Below are 6,000 nucleotides of genomic sequence, written 5' to 3'. Positions count from 1 at the left end.
GAAAGCTATACCATGAGCCAATGGCTGGAGGTTGAAGCTAGACAAATTCAGACTGGACAGAAGATGTACATTTTTAATGGTGAGCGTAATTAACCGTTGGACCAATTGACCAAGGGTCATGGATGTGCCATCACTGACGATTTTAAAATCAAGATTGGATGCTTTGTCTAAAAAGAGCTGCTCTAGGAATTATTTTGGGGGAAGGTCTATGGCCTGTACTATGCAGGCGGGCAGACTAGATGATCACGGTAGCTGTGGTTCTATGCCTTTCTAGCCTTTCCTTTTTTCTCTTATGTGCATGGAGGGAATTTTACATTTACAGATTATATATGCCACACATGCCTGCGCCAATGCATACGATCTCCTGTGTGCCACAAAAGCTGCTTATTCCAGTTCTGAGTCTTTGTGTTGCCATAGCAACCCATGAGCAAGATGGCCGCTAGCATAGCAAGGTGGGCTGTTCAGAGCTGTACCGTCACTGGCTCTCATGGGCTTCGGTCAGACAGGGTGGAGGATTTTTATAGGCTGCAATATAGTCATACCTAAAGTAACCCTGATGGAAAGCTTGTCAATGAAGCTTCATAGCAGATGCTTAATAAATGGTCATGATTGCTATGCGAGCTCTTTGCAGATGAAACCCCCGCGCCGTCTCACTAATGGGGAGGGGAAATGTGCTGCTGGTTCACTCCTGCAGCAAAGGGATGTACAAGAAGCACCTCTTGTGCTTCGGTGCGTCCAGAGCAACCAGTCCAGAAGGGCTGTTGGGGTCCCGCCAGCTGACTGCTCAACAGGACTTTAACACAGCAAACCTTATAAACAGGAGCTAGTGACATCACCAGCGATGACATCACCAGAGGGGGGTGGAGCCTCTGCAGAGGGGGTTGGGTCAAAATGACAGTTGAAGGATGGACGTCATAGCGTGTTTGCGTCCAAGGTCACAGCATCTAGCCCGACCTCCTGTATAACACAGGCCTTAGAGCTTCCCCACACACACTGACTAGGGCAGATCTTCTACAGGAACAGCCAATCCTGGTTTAAAAATTGTCTGCGAGGGGAATGCACCTCCCTCAAGAGGGGGAGACCGGGGAAGGGTGGCAGGGCATCACAGCGAGCCAGACAAAGGGTCTGGCCCCACTTGTCTGGAAAGAGGGGGCTAACTTCAGAAGGGTTAGTAGAGCTCTGAGGGGGGAACCTGAAGAGAGCTCAGCTTGGTGTCCCGAGCCCCAGCTGCTCCCCACCAAGTTAGATCGTGGTGGGTGTTGGAGAGGAGCGATTCCTCAGAAAGTGAGGGACTTCTAAAGCCACCCCAGTTCCCCAGCAGCAAGGGTTGGTGCTGACAGCGGATACTAACAGGTCATGGCACAATGTCTGACTATTTGTGGATAGTCAGGAAGGCCAGGCTAGTCTCACGCTGGGTTCTATGAGAGGTTTCAGTGTAGAAAAGCATTTCTTTCGTGCTTCTAGTTCCATGTTAGAGTACATTTGTTCCTAGTATAATAAACAAGACTGGTTATTTTCAGGACCAAGCCTGATTTGTACTGCTAAGTTATTTAGACCCCTGGCTGTTACTTCTCAAAATGATGCTGCATAGTAATTACCACATGCAAGAAGAGTGTATCTCTGGGTTCTCCAGTTCCTGGGGACAAAAGCTTAAAAACTTTTAGTCTAAAAGAGACAAGGCATGACTAGTGGTTGGTGGCAGAAGTGGTAACAGATAAAGAGTCACCAAATATGTGTATGTGTCAGCTGTTCACTCAAGGGGGCGTTATATACTGCACCTGTATCATGCAAGTGCACAATGTTGTCTTTTTCTTTTTTGGTGTCAGTGGTGTGACAGGAAACAGCTGGTGGAATAGCACTGCCAGGCATGGGATTATAGCAGGAGAGGGTGTTGTGACAGAGAGAGCAAAAGCAAAATTTTCCGGCTGGAAGAGTTAACAAAGACCCAGTCTAACAGAGAAACTTGAGTCAAGCGAATTCCCCGAGCCCCAGGCCTGAAGAGGTCAGGGACATGCCAAGGTGACAGCTGGAAAGTCTGGTTACCTGACTTGGCCAGTGACCATTGGGCATGTGACTACGCCAGTTGAAAGGACAGTTTACTTGATTTACCAGTAATAGGGACAGTTGGGCTGTTTGAAAATTCAAAAAGCAAGGGAGTGAATGAATCAAGGTTGCTAGGCAACCAAGAGCCCTAGATCTAACCTATTTTTTTAATAGACACATGAGACTCTTGTTATCTCATGCTGGCTCCCTGAAATCCTCCCAAACACCCTGGATGCCCCTTCCAGGATCTTGCAGTCCCTAGAAATGGCCTCACCTATCGCTTTGTTCTGGGCCTAGCCCGCTCCCGGCTCACCTGCACCTTTGCCGGCTCCCATTTTAGCTTTCCACTGCCCATGCTAAGTCCCAAGTAAGACAGCAGCCATTCCAACTTGGCACTTGCTGGCTTTGAGTCAGAGTCCCGCATTCCCTTAACCTCTGTAATACCTGTCTGACATGGTTCAGGTGTTCACCCTATCTATTACTAAATAAGGCAAATCGTCCATATAGGCTCCAGCATTCTACACTCCAGGCTATCATCAGCAATTTGTGATACATATAGCTACATCTAATTTTGCCTTGGGGGCAGGTATCAGTCGAGTAAATTGTAGGGGGAAGGAGTCCCCAGGAGTTTACTTGAGCAGAAAGTTTCAGTCATGAAAGAGGTATATGCTACTGTAGAATGCATTAGCACCGTATAGCATATATTTGTATGGGCAGGAGTTCATAATGATGACAGAGCACACTTTACTATCACGGTTGCATTGGGGATGCAGGGATAATGCAAACCTCTTACGATGGCACATAGACCTGCTGCAGTACTCCTTTACCAGACCGCACCAGAAAAGAGCCAAGAATGCAAAAAGAATTGGACTGTCATTATGGAGACATCTCAGGCATGGTGTGGGCTGCAATCTTGAGATGGTCATCCAAGCAAGGGGGAAAGAAGTGTGAAGGAACTGCTAAGGGGAGGGCAGTTGGACCCTCGGGGCAGTTTGGCTAATGTGACAGTTGGGGTTTGGCTCTCGAGAGGGAGATATGGGTATGGTGACGGCAGCACAGGGAGTTGGAGGGCCAGACAGAAGGGCTGGTTAGACTTGCTTGGAGTGGTGGGCTAGCTTAAAAAAGGATTAGTAGAGATCTGAAGAGGGAAGCTGAGGAGAGCTCAGCTTGGTGTCCCAAGCCCCAGGTGCTCCCCCCATAGATAGCTCATGGTAGATCTGAAGGGGAAAACGTTCTCCGAAAGAGTAAAGGACTCCCAAAGCCAGCCCAGTAACCCACCACAAGGCTAGATCACAGAACACGGACACAGATAGGTCACAGTACAAAACATGTATATTTGAAAATAATTGAGACGTGGGGCTGATGTGTTGTTCCAGTTTTGGGGCCTGTTTCCTTCCATTCCCATTTGTGGTTGCACAGTAGGCAGGTTTTTTGCTGCATCCATAGCCGAGTGGGAGTGCAGGGCTCCTTCCAGGGTGGAGTAGCTGTGGGAGGTCAAGTCTGTCCACCACAGGAATCACATGACCCCTACAGTCTTTGAGCTGTGGGATTGGCTCCCTGTAATGATGGGGCCTAATGCTGAACCCTCCCGCTTCCACCCATGCCCTCAATCCCCAACTAGCATCACTCTCAGCCTGGCATCCATGGCCCATGCTACTGCCCCCTCCCCTCACTGTGGGTTCTTTCCCTCCATGTCTCCTCACAGCTTCACTCCTAGTCCCTCCCCAGCTGGCAGACCCATGGGGCAGTCATCCCCAGAGTGAGGGGGACAAAGCTGGGCTCTGGGGTAAGTGATCTGGGTTCATAAGCACTTTTACTCTCATTTGCCCCTAAGAAAGAGGGAAGTAATGGACTCATCATGTAGCGGAGGCAGTTTCAGAGGAGGGGCTTGTGACTATATGCGCAGCTGGGAGTGCTGACCTCTCTGGTGCAGTAGCAGCCGGTGGATCCCCTCCCCTGCCTCCTAATGTCCTGTGCTGCATCTGGGATGTAGAGACCCAGCTGTGCTACAAGCTGCCCTATCCGGAGGAAATCAGATGAGTTCTAGTGCAAGGCGGAGGAGAGCGGAATCCATGAGCGTTTCATCTTCAGCTCCCAGTCTCTTTTGGACCAGGAGTCTCTCCCCTCCCGTGCCCTGTGTAGAGGCATATGGGGAGAGGAGCTAGAGCCCTAATTCTCTCTACCCCAAAGGCGGCCTGGAGCAGAGGCACTGGGGCAGCGCTCTCCATGAGGACTCATTCCCCCAGCTGCTGCAGGGTGACAAGAAGGGCCCAAGCCCGGGCCCTATCAGGCTGCAGTGGCTGTGGAACACAGACCCCAGGGACACCACTGAGCCAGGAGAAGAGGAGCTTGCCTCAAGCATAGCTAATTCCCAGCTCTGACTGCATCCCCCCAGGGCCGCTCCCTGCAGCCGTAGATCCACCAGCCTGCCTATGCCTGGGACAGTACACGGGGGGGACCAAAGGTCACTTATGCCAAATCCTGGGAGCAGGGTGGTATATTGGAGTTAGGGACTGCTGGTCCTCATGGCCCTGATGTTCTCCTGGGCAGCTCTAGCTTGGCAGAGAAGCCAGTGTTCTGTGGGAGATGGAGGCAGGGCATAGTCAAAGGGTACAAATGAGACCTCATGGGGCTGAGATTTTGTGTTGCGGGTGGGGAGGGCCAGGGAAGATGGGACTCACCAATCTCAGTGCTTTAGAAAAGGTTTGCAGCACCCAGAACATTGCCTGTGTCCTGCCAGTCACAGCCCATCATTGGCTGTAGACTGGGACACTGTTCAGTCTCGGGGCTGGTCCTTTCCTCACTAGTCCCCTGAGTCACAAACAGCTTGTCAGGCAAGAGACAGACCCCTGGGCCCCACCCAGCTCTGAAGCCCTCCGTGGGATGGAGGGGGTGACGGCGAGGACAATCCTCCCAATGTCCTTTGCAAAGAAAGGCTGACTTCCCCAAGGACCTTCTTGTATCTCAGGGTCTCCCCAGGGAGGAGCCAATGTCCCTGGTCCTTATGGGGGTTTGAGGCACTCACTGCCCAAGCCAGCCTGGTACACTGTGAATGGCTATGCCACAACCCCGCCAAAAGGGGTCTGCAGTCCTTTGCAGACCCAACCTTGACAGCCCAACTCCTTCCCTCTGTCCCCCACAGGAGGCGGACAACACTGCATGTCACTGCCTGCCATGACCCATGGAATCCCAGCTAGGGGGCCACCACGTGAACGTGGAATGTCCAGTCTCTCCTTTGTAGCCCCGCCCCAGGCAGAATTCCCCTCAGGCCCTGGCCCTCCCCCCTAAGGCATGCTGGAGCTGGTCTGTGTTGGGGGACGCTGCTGGTAGGCTCCCCAGAATTATATCCAGGTTCTCTGCCAAGGCCTTGTGCAGAACCCACAAAGGGCGTGGGTCAGCGTCATGGAACCTGGGGTACACCTGCCATGGGCTGGGTGGGGGTGGTCCATGGGGAGCCCTGGTAAGACCCGCCCACTCAGCCTGGTCTCTCCATTCCAATCCCTCACGGTGTAGCTAATAAGAGCGCCTGGCAGGATGACAGCATGCCCCTCAATCCTTGCGCTCAGGGGTTCTCTGCTGAGAGCCTGGCACACAGCAGGTAGGGCAGTGCCAGACTGCCATGGGTGGGAGCTGGGTTTGTGGGCAAAACCCAGGCTCCAAAGCACAGAACAGGGAAAGACAGAATCTCCCATGGAGGAAGCCCCCTCCTACCCCTCTGACCTCTTCCCATTGCGGTCCACCCTACCCCATCGCAGCAGCTCCAGTGAGCTGAGGGAGCAGGGCCCACAGGCTACGTCTGCTCCTGGCGTGGAGGAGTAGGATACAGTCCTTGTCCATGGCAAACACGCTGTGCATGGCAGCCTGCAGGAGTCACGATCGAAGCTCTGGATCCAGAGCAGTTTGTTGGCAGAAGAGAGGAACCAGTATTAGACTTTCCAGTGCAGGGCTGGGACTGGC

The sequence above is a fragment of the Emydura macquarii genome, unplaced genomic scaffold (assembly GCF_026122565.2).
Source record: "Emydura macquarii macquarii isolate MOO-44397 ecotype Brisbane River unplaced genomic scaffold, CSIRO-AGI_Emac_v2 contig_1253, whole genome shotgun sequence".
NCBI classification, from domain to species: Eukaryota; Metazoa; Chordata; order Testudines; family Chelidae; genus Emydura; species Emydura macquarii.
Note: the sequence above shows the minus strand (reverse complement) of the source record.